The sequence below is a fragment of the Falco biarmicus genome, chromosome 15, assembly GCF_023638135.1.
Source record: "Falco biarmicus isolate bFalBia1 chromosome 15, bFalBia1.pri, whole genome shotgun sequence".
In the NCBI taxonomy this organism is placed as follows: Eukaryota; Metazoa; Chordata; class Aves; order Falconiformes; family Falconidae; genus Falco; species Falco biarmicus.
In genome coordinates this window covers 1,070,570-1,085,448 of record NC_079302.1, presented here as the reverse complement: position 1 = coordinate 1,085,448, position 14,879 = coordinate 1,070,570, and the positions used below count along the sequence as shown (strand labels likewise).

At 47.5% G+C, this 14,879-nt stretch overlaps 1 long non-coding RNA gene across 1 annotated transcript in view; it reads left to right on the top strand.

Moving 5' to 3' along the window:
* The window catches only part of LOC130159272 (uncharacterized), a 124,348-nt gene that overhangs the window by 75,183 nt on the left and 34,286 nt on the right, over positions 1-14,879 (top strand). Inside the window, exon 5 of the long non-coding RNA XR_008825685.1 lies at positions 1,306-6,326. This is a non-coding gene — a long non-coding RNA (uncharacterized LOC130159272). The remainder of the gene's footprint in view (positions 1-1,305; positions 6,327-14,879) is intronic.

The window sequence follows — 14,879 nt, the reverse complement described above, 5'->3', positions numbered from 1 at the left end:
TGTGTTCCTCCCCCCCACAACCACCACCTTCTCTTCCTGATCAGTGCCAGTGGAGAAGGATCTGAGCTACCAAATAATTGATTAATCACTTCAGCGGTGACAACACCCCTCTCCAAAATAAAGAGAGAAGAAAAACAAACACAAAAAGAGGCAACTGTTTGCTAATCAGCGTGTAAATTACCGCTGGTTCCATCCTTCTTTGTACCTTTAAAAAGGAAAGGAAAAGAAAAAGATAAAGAGTAGAGAAATATGATCCCCATCTTAATGTATATGTTGTCTTCATTTCTTTTGTATTACTCTGATATCCTTTACTAGTATTAACCCAGAAGTGTGATGTTTGTCGAAGCTGTGGCTGGGTCTGCCAGTTCGTTCCCCAAAGAGCTCCTATTTCCATTCCACTGGAGCTTATATTCCTTTAAATGTCTAGCGCAGCATCATTTCCCCCTTTCTAATACATCACTCTGCTGGAATTAGAAGAATCCAAGGTTATATCCAACTTCAAAGGTTTCCAAGTCATCATGATTTTAGTAAAAGTAGAAGACAGATCATGGAACAAGTCCCTGGCTTTTGAAGATAGGCATCATAGGGACCTTCCTCTCTCTGTCTCTTTCTCGCTCTCCCTCTCTCTCCCCCCAACTTTGTACCTCTCCAGAATGTCCCGCGCTAGCGCGGTTTAATGATATGCAAATGAAATATGCATAAAACCATTCTACTGTATGATGATTAAACACTGGAGACATTAACCACCGACGCTTCACTGTTTGACTATAATAATCTTTCCCGAGCATCCACTTTGATTGCGGAGTTATGGAAACCCGTAGCAGTTGGCAGAGAGAGTAAGAGAGAGAGAAAGAAGGAGAGATGCAGGGATGCATCACCCATCTCTGCATTTATCCCACTCCAGGAGACGTTTCCCCCCCTTTGTACTGCGTTCCTACTGCTGTCTTTTGTAATCCATCCATGCGGTCGCACCAGGGCGATTAACGGGAAAAAAAACCTCTTTTCTCTTAATGTTTCAAAGCTCATTAGCCAAACGATTATTCCTCATTAACAGCGAAAGCTCATTCATTAAAAGAAAAAATATGCCCAAAAGATGCCAGCGCTGTTAATCCTGAGCCTTGTAGCTGGGCTGTAAATCCCATGCTAGTATTTTCCATGCAGAAGGGAAGTGCGCCAATCCACAAAAAAAAAAAAAAAAACACAAGCAAAAAGAAAACATTTTGTGTGTTTTGTAAAATCCGCAAGAGAGGCAATTAATATTCCCGTTGTATGACTTTATTTTTTGTCTCTCCCTTTTGTTTCCAGTGCCCTTCCCTGGCTCGGCGCCTGGTGCCAACAGAACACCTTGCAGGATCCTCAGCAGCGCAGACAACGTAAGTAGCCAGCTGTCCCTTGACGCCCTCTTCCAAAAGCCCCAAGCCCTCCGGACCCTGCAGGGCGCCTGTGCGGCTCTTTCCCTCGCTCACCCCTCCGGAGTGCCACCTGGGTTTCACAAGTAGCACCTTCCAAATCTCTCTGTCTTCAAGTTTGTGCATGTCTGTGTGGCATCCCTCCTCCTCCTTCACTCCCATAGTGGATCTTGTAAAGGGCTTCAGATCGGCCCCATTCATCTCCCTGGTGATAGCAGTGAATGTAGATAAATCTCTGACTGCCTGCTTGCTGCTGGAGTATGATTTTTATTTTGTCTTCGGTGTATACCTAGGTCAAAAAGTGGGATGTATACTGACGTTGGGTGAGTGTGTGTCTGTGTCTGTGTCTTTCTCACTCCGTCTTTCTCTCTCACCCAAGCACACAAACATACATCTCCCTGCATGTGCATCTATGTGCAATACATGCGTGCACACAAATATATACCCCCACACAGACGTATGTGTTTACACACAGAAGTATACACACATCTCCATCATACACACCCCCACACTCACACATCTAATCTGCATTTATCTGAGGCATTGTGTGCATATGTGTATGTGTGTCCATACACACACTGTTCTGTGTGCGTATGTGCATACACAGGCATCTCTCGCTACACCGATAAACATTCCCTCTCCTCCCAGCAGAGGCTGTATGCAGCTGCGATCCTGCCCTATAAGAGCGGTATTCCTTCCTTCCTTCCTTCGGTGTGCTATTTGGAGACCTTCGTGCTCCCTTCTTGGAGTCTCCCGAGCTGCAGAATTGGCACCTTTCCCTGAGGTTGTCCGAATGGCAAATGGCATCGTCTGTAGCTCGCATTCTTGCAGCTTCTTGTGGCATTTCTCTCTCGATGTCGGCTGCTCCCTTTTGTTTGTTGTTGACTGGACTGGGTGTGGATGGGGTTTTTTTGAAGTTAATTGTAAACGAACCTGAATGGCAAACACGCCAACAGCTTGCGAAAAAAAAAAGGGGGAAAAAAAAAAAGCAAGCCCCACACAAACGCCTTCTGCTGCGACAGATGCCCATGTTGCCCCTGGCATGGAGAACGGGCACAAGGGGTTTGTTGTTGAGGTTTTTTCTGTTGCTGTTTTTATTGTTCGCATTTCCCTTTTCCCTTTATTTTTAAAGACTCCAAGATGCCGGCCTCGGCTTGGAACGGAGCGGTGTCATGGCGGAGACGACGGCCTTTGTCTCACAGGGTGTGAAAGCATCCGTTGTGCTGGCTCCACTGCGGCAGAATGACGTTTAAAGGGGGGAAAAAGTGCTGAAAGTCCAAGTTGTGCAGCGCTGGCGGGGGAGCCCCCGGCCCCACAGCGGCATGCGTCCAAGGAAGGGCTTGCAGCAGAGGAGCCTGGTCTGTAATCCTGGCACTCGCGCCTCCGGTCGCTGCCTGCCGTTTGCTCCTGGGGGTCTGGATAATCTCCCTTGGCTTTACTGCACTGTCTGGCCCGCGCACAGGGCCCCCGTAACATATACCCGCTGCCGCGATCGCAGGGAGCTGTGGCGTTGCCACTGAATGGATGGCACTGTGCCAACTCCGCTGCCATCCGCCCTTGCAGCTCTTTCCTCCCTCCTCCCTCCCGCTTTCCCCTCCTCCTCCTCCTCCCGTCGACTTGATGTTAATTAACACACGGGTTAATTGATTTTAAAAGCTGAAGAATTACAGTTAACTTTTCCCACAGGGTATGGACGCCAGCCGCTTGGCACGGTTCTGCCGCTCGTGCTGGTGCAGGGGGGCAGGGAAGAGCCCGCAGCAAAACCAGCAACTGCGGAGGATGGACGGACGGTCATCCGCCTGTTGGAGTGCGGCTAAGGGCGGCTGACACGCTCCCACCTCGTCCTGCCGACATGTCACCGCTATATTTTGCTATAAACAATCAAAGGAACCCCTCCCCTCGCCTCTCCCACCCATCCGCCTTTCAGAAAGGCAAGCTCTGTCGAAGTTTAAGCAGGGAAGCCGTCCCCCCCAAAGGCTTATCATAGCACAGAAATGACCAGCCTCTGCAGGGTCTTGCACTGCAGGGCTCCCCAGCCTGGGCACCCTGCAACTGCTGAGGTGGGGCATCGGAAGACCGCTGTCTGTTAGAGGCTTGCCCTGTCTTCCAGGGCTCTTTTTCATTTCCTTAATTGGCTCAGATACGTCGCTTGGGGTGAAGCATCTCAACCAGGGGAAAGTTAGTTCATTGTAATTACGAGAGAAATAAACCATGTGAGGGCTTTATTTTTTTGCTTTTGCTCTCCCTCGTCCCAGTCTCTGCCGCAAGCAAGGGTGAGTGACGGTGTGGCTGGGAGGAGACGCAGCAGTGCTGGGAACTTGCTGCTTTCACCTTCTTGTGCTTTCATTTTATTTCATTTTGTTTTTTAAAAGCATGAAGCAAGTGAAGCGACGAGAGGAATCCATTATGCAAATCGGGTCACATTTGCATAATGTCTCATGACTGGACTATGCAAATTAGTTGTATAATTTATGAGTGCCAGTGTCTGTCTAAAAGTGTTTCCCAGAATTTATAAAAAGTGAGACGTGGGGAGGGCAGCTGGGCTGGCTGCCCTGCCAGGAGGGCTCTGCGCTTTCTTTTCAAAGTCTTCCCTGAGATCAGCAGCTCAAATGCTCATTAATGAGAAGCAAGCCCCCCTTTCCACTCTGTCCCCCTCGTTCCATTTTCTGTTTCTCCCTCTGCCAAGCCCCACCTGCTCCCTTCCAACTTCTCCAGGAGGCATTTGGCTGGGGCAGGGGAGCGGGGGCTGTGATGGCTGGGCAGTCCCACGCAGGCGGCTCAGCCTGGGTCTCACTCCAGATGCTTCTGTGACTCCTGCCAGCAGGAGAGACCCTGCAGTTAAGGCAGGTGAGCTCCGTGGGCACAGTGTGCATCAGGGAGCTGTGCTGAGATGCTTGCCTCCGACAGGCATGGTGGGATTACTGCTCATTTCCAATGCGCCACATCTAACTTGTGCTCTGAGCCAGAGACCCGTCCCTGACCTTCCGGAGAGCTGCAAGGTCAGCGCAGGGGTGGCAGTGCCAGTGGAGGGAGACCTTTAGTTTCCTGCCCAGAGCCGGCAGTGTTCAGCTTCAGCACTGAAAAGGTGTCTGGAATATCTGGAATTGCAGGACAGGTATCAAGACTCTTTTTCTTTTTTTCTTTTTTTTTTTTTTTTTGTTTTTTCCCCCCTCTTCTCTGCGTGTTTGGAGATCTTGGGAGCATCGGGAGAATGCAGGTAGGCTATTTCACATGGGGATGCCGGTGATCTGAGCTGTCTGTACAGGGAGAGGGTAAATAATAACAGGCATGGGCACGTGGAAAGCTGTGGCGTGGCTCTGGTGCATGCCACAGCCTGCCCACTCCTGGCAGTGTCTAGCAAGGAGCAGCAGGGTGGGTGAGCCCAGGGGCCAGGGCAGCACAGCGTCAGTCGTCCTCAGCTCTGGGAGGTTCCTGAAAGGGCTTTTGGGCAAAAAAGTAATTTGCTTTTCTTGAGAATCTGCATTTCAGTTGTAAAAACTGTATGTGTTTATCCCTCAGGTTTCAAAAGTTTTGGGGTGTTAGTTACCACCTAAACTGACAAATCTCTCACTTTCAATCAGTTTCAAAATAACGTGAGTCTTTGTATGGTTTATTTAGTAGATGCAGGTCTTGCCTCTTGGCAGTGTGTGTCATGCTGAACATCTCCAGTACAAAGTAGTGAATTCATAAACTGCTTTTACGTCCTACATTACGTGTAGGATTCGTGGTGGGAATATAAAAGGACCTTCTGTGTTAGGTATAAGGAAGGCAAAACTGGCATGTCTTCTGTCTTGACAAGCAGGTAGCAAGTCAGACTTGACAAGAGGCAGCAGCACATCCAGGCTCCAAAGCATCTTTTGCTTATGACTGCTCAACAGTGGTGCCTCCCAGCTGCACCGAGGGGTGACTGTCCCCGTGCTGGTCCTCACCACTACCGTTAGCACAGAAGCAGCTGAGTCTGACCTGGAGCCTGTGCAGGACTGGGGCCACTGGGAGTAACTGGTGTGCAGCAAAGGCAGGGCATTTTTTGAGGAGGGGTGGGCGGTGGAGCTGTGGCAGCAGAGAGGACCAAGGGCTACGGAAGGGAGCAGTATGGTAGCCCCAAGGAGCAGCCCACAGCCTGGGGACCGGTGGCCCTGCAATATCAGGAGTCAGGGCAGTTTTTAACGTTGAGGCAAACCACCCTGCTCTGCTCATCACAAAAGCTCCTGCAAGATGGAAAGGCGAGGAGAATGTCTGTTTTCTTGTTAGGGTGTTTGGTGTGGTGCATCAGCGGACCCTGCACCAGGACTGGAGATGGTTCTCTGGATGGTACCTGTGATGGGCACTCTTTCAGGGCTGGCCCGTGCTGGGGCCTGGGGCTATGGGGTGGGAGAAGGGCCTCTGGCTATGGAGCAGCTCGCAGGTGTCGGAGGGGATTCAGTCTCTATAGATGTGCCGCTTTTTAATAGTTTTTATAAAACCACCAAAACTTGTGAACATTCTCTTGTGGTTTTGGTGCTGCACTGAGGACTGGTGAATGTCCTGAGCTTTTTATTTAGGGATGAGAAAGCTTCTTTGGGGTGGGAGAATGAAAGCTCATCTAGCACATGCACTGAAACTTCCATATGTACCAGAGGAGATTTTTCTGGTCTTTGCAGGTCAAGTAACAAGACACAGTAGCATGGAGAATCCCTCACACAGCATTACTCATTTATTGTCTGTTTTCTGTTGTCTGTCTCATTTCCATGGAAGTGGTTGTTTTTGCCAGTGGAACAGAGTCCACCTGACAGACCCTCATTGCTTTCTTCCAGTGTCCTCCTGTGCCTGGCCTCTGTGGTTCCTCACCTGTGGCACTGGAAGAATTCCCTGCAGCTCCATCCTTGAGACTTCCTGGGGCCTTTGTCTGCAGTTCTTGTTTTCTGTACCTCGATGGAGGTAAGCCACCTGAAACACTATATAGCAAACTTGTGAGCTGAGGCTTCTCAGCATGTGGGGGCCTCCCCAACAGAGCATAGTTTAGCCATGTGCCTACTAACATTACTGTTCCACCACGAAGAGTTCCCACATCCAGCATAGAGTCCTTGTTTTAAAGAATCATATCACCTCTGCCACCTTCCATTCCTCAAGTACCGATGCTGGTTTAAGCAATGGGATACAGTAACAGGTAACCTCCAGGAGCTGCAGTTCCCTCCTCACCTCTCCTGGGTAAGGCATGCAACATCAGGTAGTGTTAGCCCGGCTTGTATGAATGCTCCTGATTTTCCGCTCCTAACAGTGTTAAGCCCCATGACAGTGTGAGCTGTTGGTGCCAGTGCAGTAACCCGCATTCCGACGTGCCAGCTTTGTCCCACACTTTCTGTTTTGCAAAAGAAGGGCAGGGTGTAGGCAGAGGTCTGAACACGGCTTTCTGAACAGGTCTGTGAAGGTACCAGTCCTGCCAACAACAGGCATCGGCCATCGGCATCATGTTACCAGCCTTGGCACACCTGATGTATGTGCCTGACATTAAGAACAGCTTGTCTGCATGGGGCTTATTGCCTGATGGTTGTAGATAACAACAGTTGTAAGCAAAGTGTGTAAAATCTTTAAATCTTTAACAAATCTCTCATTAATCCCGGCTAAGTAGATTAAAGCTGACTGCAGGCTTTAAAAGGAAGCAAGCTGATCACTTGTACAACAGAGAAAATACATACAATAAAAACCAGTCAGACAGATAGGTTGTAACGTGCAGTTCCTTTGTTCCTGGTCTTGATAAAACTAGGCTGGCAGCCAGACCACTGGACCTGGGTTCCGTGGAGCCAAAGGTTCAATGAGATGAGACTGTACAGCATGATTTTGTATAGCTTGATTCAGAACTGTCAAAGATGCTACAGGCAGGTATTGTGTGCTCTGCAGGCTCAGAAAACAAATGGTATCTTTAGAAAAACAACACAGGATGCTGAAATCTCAGATGAAAATAAGGATCCTTCTCAAAGTTCAGCCTGATGTTAAGGTCCCGAACACCAGAAGGGCCTGTTCAAGGCCTCTGGTACCCTACAGTGGTGACTGGAACTGATCTCTGTAGACATCACTCTGGCAATGAAATGGTTAAATATCTTAACAGAGTGAAATTCAGCCACATACTCACATTTTGCTTCAATAACTGAAGGAGTGGATTTTGTAGGATCATACTCTCAGCTGGAGTGATTTGGGGTTTCTCTTCCTTAGAACCATGGTTTGTTTTTCTTAATGTATATTCCAAGGTGTAAAGTACCTAAACACTGCAACTCTGCTAGTTGGAGATGCTGCAGGTACAGGTGAAAGCTCTTCAGCGAAGGCCAGACATACCATTATAACCGATTCCTGCTGTAATTAAGTGTCTTGCTCTCTGCTGGTGCTCTCCCCTTTGCTCGTTAATCTGCCCATCCTATTTGTCTGCTCATACAGCTGTTGGTGGCTCCTGCTCACGCAGGGCTATACCGTCTGTCACTCGTGCTTTCTCTGTCCCCGTTCCTTATTTCGGTGGCACCCACCTTCTTTGCCAGTTCAGTGATTCTGTTTACTCTGTCCTTCCCTTTTGTCACAGCGCTGTCTGCAGACCAACAAGGACTAGGACTTTCTGCTCTAGCATCTATATATGTGTGTTTCAAAGGCGGCGGCAGCAGATGACTGGTGCTAAAAATTACAGCAGCACCTCCTGCTTCTGCGGTCATATGTCCATGTGGAAACACTGATGTTAGTTCCTGAAGATTCAAGGTGACAATCAGCCAATGGCCAGTTTTCTGAGTTTGGTGGTCAGCAAGGGAAAACAAGAGATGCAGAACAAACCTTCAGAAAGGACAAACGGTGCTTGACCAGCAAAGCCTGAGTGAGCCTCGGTCCACAAGAAGGGAGCTCTTGGCAGTTTCCCCACATTGGCAGGTAGGGTTTTGCTCTTTCCAGAACAACTGAAATTTGAGGGTGCTTTGTGAGCAAGGCAGGTGGTCACATCCCTCTTCCCTACCTCACCCTGTGAGGTAGGCAGAACAACAGGCTCGGTACAGGTGGTTCAGCCTGGGCCTTCACTGTGCGGTTAGATCTTTAGTGCCAGAAGGAAGAAGCTGGCTGAAGGTTTCAAAGCTGCCATAGCAATTGTCTCCTAAAACAGTGATGCTTCTGTTTTAACAAAAGATACACTTTGTCTAATCATGTGAGCAGATGGCTGAAAAACAAGGACAGGAGGGTGCCCTGCATCTCCCCCAACTCTACTAAAATGATGAGAAATTCCTGCTGTTGCTCTCAGGTGATCATAGGATATTGTACTTAAATGCTGAAGCAGCTCACCTTGCTCCCCAAATAGTCAGCTTCCTCATCCTGCATTCTGCCCAAGGGCACAATAACTAGGTTAATGCTTGCTTTAGGGTTAGCCTGAGGGTGAGAGTTCCCCGTAGGAATAGCACTGTTGTGTTTGCTCTGTGTGTGTGTGAGTTCATGTGTGGGGAATCCTTCAAGGTGAATGAATATCCACTGCTCCCATTTTGTTGTCATGTGCCCCTCCCTCCTCATTTCTGCCCCTGCAGTGGAAACCTGCATAGCCTTGTGGTTGATGACCGAGTGGTCCCTTTGCATAACAGGCCTGCTTTTTGTGTTGATTCTGTGTTCATTGATGCCTTGAATCATTCTTTACAGTTTTGACTCCTTTGTTTGGGAGCAAGTGCAAAGAGCAAGGCACAAGGACAGAGAAATAGAAGAAATGCAAAAGGTGGAGACTAATTCTCAGGGTATGATTTACATGCTGCAAACGGTGATATATTCCAGCATGGAGAAATGGCTGTTGCTGTGTGTGTCTCCTGTTTTGAAGACAAAGCCTATGTCCTGGGTTCCCTCATGGTTCTCCACACTCAGAATCTGCAGCACAAGTCACAGGCAGCCAAACATCTTATTGAAGAGGATCAAGACAGCCCAAGGCATCTCTTTCGGGCTTTGAAGCCAGGTAGCTCAGGTCAAAGCAGGCAGCACTAATGTAGCTCCCAGAAAACTGATTTCAGCTCCTTTGTGTCATCCTCCACCTCCCGGCTGAGGAGTCCCTCTGCGGTGCTCTCTAGGGCTGAGGAATTGCCCTTGTGCCCTGTGTGCGCTGCAGCAAGTGCAGCTGCTGGGAAGGGTGACAGGAGAGGCAAAGTCAGCTGCACATCTTGAGGCTGGTTGGCTTGGTTGCTTCTTGCCTCGTGTCTTGGAGAGGAGGGCTGCCAGCTGCATGGGGCAGAAGCCCCATTGACCAGACACTTACTGAGATCCAGAAACAAGATCTCTTCTTCATGCTGTGTTGTTTGCTCTCTGCTAGCACCCTGCCTTCCTATTTAGACAGGGATTTACCTGGCGTTAGCAAGTACGCAACTCTTCCATGGTACCTGGTGTTTCATAACCTCCCTCCTGAATGAGTGAGGTGGGCCTGACTGGTACTGCTCTGAGCCCGTGACCTCTGTGTGCTCCACAGAGCCCTCTTACATCAGGACAAACTAACGTAGGGAGGAGCAGGTTGTTACATCTTTTTCCTCCAGCTGTTTCTCATGAATCTGAAGGATGCTTATTTTAAATTTCTGAGGACTGTGGCCCTCATGCTGGTGCCTCAGGAGGATGTATGGATATCTGCCTGGGCCAGGACTTGCAGCCTGGATTCAGCTCTCTGCCAGACCAGACATGGCGAGGCAGACAGGACTGATTTTCCTTGGGCTGGTGATGTACTTCAGTATTTCAAGCAAGTTTGGTCAAGAGGGAGTGGTGTGTGACCAGGAGCAGGCTTATTTCTGAGGATCAGAGACTTCCTGCTGCAGATAATGAATGTAACCAGAAACTGAAGTCTATGTTTTGTCACGTGAGTCTTGTGCATAACTTAGACACAGAGCTGATGCCTTGTTGCAGAAACTAGCCCTTACATACTTTCTGTCTAGCTGCTCAAGCCCTGAATCAGGCCACATCTCACCTTTCCATTGTACTTTTCCAGTAGTGCTTCGGTTTCTTTTTTGCTTCAGCCTCACTTTAGCAGGGTAAATGATGGAGCAATAAGAACTGAGGTTTCAGATAGTTTTCAAAGAGCAACTTATTTCTCGGTCAAATATTCATTTTGGGTAAGCAAATTGCAGCCAGAAAAAGGCAAAGGAAGAGGTACATTCTGTCTGCTTTTGGGTGCCAAGTCTCTGCTCCCAGCCACCTTGAGCTCCAGCAGTCAGGTATAGAGCAGTGTAGCTGTTTCTGTGCTCCACTGCTTGATCTGTGTATTGAAAGCCCAGTCCCAGAAGAAAGCTGAGCGCTGACGCAGGGTGTACACTGCTAGCTCCTCAGCAATGGTGTGTCTGGAGTGGCTGTGTTGGAGCTGGAAATGAGATTCCCTAATAGGAGTCTAGCTGGAGGTAGTCGTAGAGGGAAGAAGAAGGTCATGGTGGGGAAGCAGGAGCTCTTGCAGAGGCAGGGAGCTTTGGACCAGGGAGAGGAAGCAGAGTGCCATGCTGTTACACGTGGGAATGGAGCACTCTTGTTCAAAGTGATTTGAGTAATTCATACTGCAGCAGGAGCCAACAGAAGCTCTTAAGTCCCACAGGACTGGATTGTTTCTTTTCTGAAGGATGCTAGCCTGCATAGACTGTCACGTTGGATTGATTCATTCTATATTGGCTATTTGCACCCTCAAGTCAGGTCCTTTCAATGTGAAGTTGTGGAAGCCATCGGTGAATACACTGATGGATGTTTGAAATGCAGTAAGTGCCCAGGAAAGGTGCTAACAGAATTCAGACCTCCCTCCCTGCAGAGCAGTAGTCTGCCCCTTCAGGAAGGATTCAAATAAATCCTGTGGGTTTTTCAGTGATTTAGCCTTAGATTTTCTGTTTACATTTGTATAACTAAGAATTTTCTATTTGCTCTGTGGTTTGTTCTTCTCTGGAGCTTCTTTGAAGCATCATCCATATTAAAATTTGAATTCTCTTTAAAAATTAATTAACTGGTGTGAAAACCTGTCTAAATATTCCTATCTTCATTTAAAAGAGGCATGCATTGATCAGTTACCAAATTAAGCTACTCTGAACTCAAATTAAGTTTGCACTAGATTTTGCAACAGTTGTGTTAAATATTTTTAAACTGATACTGTTTTTACTTTAGACAAAGCTTTGATTTCAGTTCTGTCGTGCTTATATGCTTTTTCTTGCATTCTTTTTTCATTTCTCATTCATTCTTCCTTGCCTCTCAGCCCTCTGGTCTCACCCTCCAGTACTGTGATGTTTTGGTTTTAAAGGGTTTTTTTGTCTTCATAGCTTCTCCCTTTTTCTGCAGTATCACTGGCAACTTGAACCTGTTCTTCTGGTCTCCACTTTCCTGGCCATCAGTAGCATGTCCCTGCAGGTCCTCTCCCCTCTCCTCTTTCCTTGAAATCTTTGGAGTCTGTGTTTCTCCCCTGCGGAGAGCACAGTTATTAAAGAAAGGACAGGCTTACCTGTGTTTCTCAGCAGTGCAGGGTGAGGGAGGTGTTAAGAGGGAGTGAGGGAAAAGTGCAAGAGGTAATGCTGGGCATCTCTTCCAGCAGCACTGTCACTGACAGACAGTGCATCGCTGCCACTGAGGCACAGGAGGGGGCGGCTGGGCACCCACCATGAGCTCCTGCAGGCGTGGGTGTTGGGCTGGCCAGGGCAGGGAGCACAGCAAGAGTGGGGATGCAGCAGAGGTGACTTGGGGGTGCCTCGCACGCACGTCAGGTTGCCCTGTTTTCTCTTACTATCAGATTAACTCCAAAAGAGGAAAACCAACCAAAATCTGTCGGTGAGTTTGAATTGCAAATCTGGATGTTCAAAAGCCTTGAAATGAGAAATTTAAGGTGCTTACTCCACCCACGTTGGACATGAGTAGCATTTCCTATTTCTGCTCAGAGTCCTAAATACATATCTGAGTTAAAACAGATGTCCAAGCAGCTATGGCCGGCAAAAACAGGGTTAGGGAGGAAAACAGGGAGGGTTTTGGTATGTTCATTAGTGCAGAGCTTGACTGTGGCAAGGCAAGGTTTAAAGTGTGCCTAGGACTATGTATTCCAAGTTAATTTACTATTCAGTTTTTAATGTGTGAAGTTCCTGTGTTTAATTTCCATATAAATATTAATTTGTATTGTCACATAAAGGTCGTACTGACATTTTCCATTGAAAGAATCCCTTTTTAGTTGCTCACCACTTCTTTACCCATTTTAGACCTGAAATTTTCTACATTCATTTTTGTGCTGGCGTGATTTTTATTTAGTATTTCTGGAAGGAAACAGTTTTGCCAAAATTATTTTAACCAAAGAAAATACATGACTCATTCAAGATTTGGAGGGGGAACCTTAACACCTTTCCTTGAAAAAACTTACAGCCTCTGTGTGTCAACGTAAAGATTTCAGTATCCTTGTCAGAAACATTTTAGCAATGTGTTGCGCTGTGCCTTCAGAAATAGCCTTTGCTGTGACATGCCTCACCGCCAGCCCTGTTGGGACTGCCTGGGATTCTCTTCCACCCCAGTTCCCCACGCGCCGTGTCCCTGCCAGAGCACACTCGTCCCACACACCAGCTGCCTTCCCGAATTGCAAAGCTTGGCATGATGGTACCGCTTCAGCTTTTTTGTGCCTGCGTCTGACACCGCTGCTCTCTGATGACACACTGTGTGCGTAGTTACTGTTCCGTGAATGGGTCAACATGTGGCAAAGACAATTGCTGTTTGTGGGATCACTCATCCGGCTCCTGTGGAAACTCCGAAGTGCTGAATGAATGACAGGCAGCGGCTAGGGATTTGTCTCGGTGGGGAGCTGATTTTACTGACAGGTATGGCCGTGGGTTTGTTATGTTCCTGGAGAAGGTGGACAAGCCAGGACCCTCGTAGACAGCTCTAACTGTCTTTATCTTCAAAGTTTTCAGCTTGGAACATGAAGGTGTTTTTGTAAAATTGCTGAGCACTCACAGTTTTGCCAGAAACATACAAAATGCTATAAAGTTGTTAAGTGCTTCACAAATCAGAACTAGACACCTCGAATCAAATGCGTAAAATTAGAAGACACATCTAACACTTGAATCTCTCTCTGCCTCTATTCGGCTTTTGTAAAGTGTGGATAATAAAACCTTTTCCTCACAGGGGTGCTGAGATTAGGTAATGCTCCTGGAGAATTTAGATAATGATGAATTTCACAGAAATTCCCACAAGGAGATTAATAGCAATGTTCTGCATGAGGTTTGAAAAGTGTGCACTAGATGCAAGTTGGAGCCACACACTAAGTTGTGAGGGAGAAAAAGAAATACCTTTTCTGTGCACATTATCCACCTTGTGAGTACCGTATAGGATGATGTACTGCAGTCTGTATCATATGCTTATACAGAAGGGCCCAAATTATGCTGGCAACCTTAATTCTGTCAGGTCCAGTGTTCTAGTAGTGCCTTGTAACCGTAGCATTTTTCCAAAACAGTTCTACTGTAGGCACTATTTTAAAATGAAGAAATCACATCTGTTCTCACGCATGTTTTGGTACCTAGTCCAGCTAATGAAAACTGCATTCTTTGAAAGCCTTCCTCAATAGTAAATGTTAACAGAGACACCAGAGCATTCTCCTGGCTATTAATCTGCAGATAATAGAAGATCCATTTCTTAAGTACACACAGAAAAGGAGAAGAAGAAATACTGGCTATGACACAAAATGAATTGTCTTCCTCCATGCCCTTGTAACCTAGGGCATGTAGTGCAGGCTGCCAGCCATTGCGTTACAGATTTAAAAGTGCTGGAATCTCTCAGTTCTTTAGCAGGTTGCCTGATGGATTGGTGAGTAATGTACTTGAAGAGTGCATTACTAAGCCCCAGACTAATGGCTAGCTCTTGCCCATGGCTTTTGCTATAGATCACTCATCGTGCTATTCATAAGCTCTCTGCCAGTCTGTGTCTGGCACTTGCACTGCTGCTGCTAACAGCATTTGCCTGATGAATTCTGCATGAACATCCCCCACGTTTTCAGGAGGTGAGTGGTAAATGAGAAGAAAAGAGTGAGTCACAATTCTCCAGCAGTTCTCTTGCTCTTTTGGAGGACATGGTAAAGGGTAAGGTGATGGGCATGATACTCACTCACCCAGCGTACTAGCTTGTAGAAAAGTCTGGGGTTTCTACACAGGACAAGGCACCTTCCGATCACTTTCTGAGGAATTTATTTTATGCCTGGGAGCTTTGTTTTCCTAGGGAGACTGATGTTACAGGCCATGGTAAGATAGAAAGGGGAAGGAGAAGTGACTGGGTTGCCAAGTATGGCTCTGACATGTGCTCTGGTGTGCTAGAAAGAGATGCCTAGATGCAGTTATCAGGATTCGGCCGTGTGTGAGCTAAACGAGGTAGAACCAAGCTTCACAGCAAAGACCATCTCTAGGGTTGACTTCTGGGCTGGCTTTGGTAGACAAGGCAGACGTGTGCAGAGATGAAGGACCTGCATTGCTTCCAGTCCCCACCTGGCTTTGGAGGCTTTCCTCTTTCTTTACACTCCATGATATT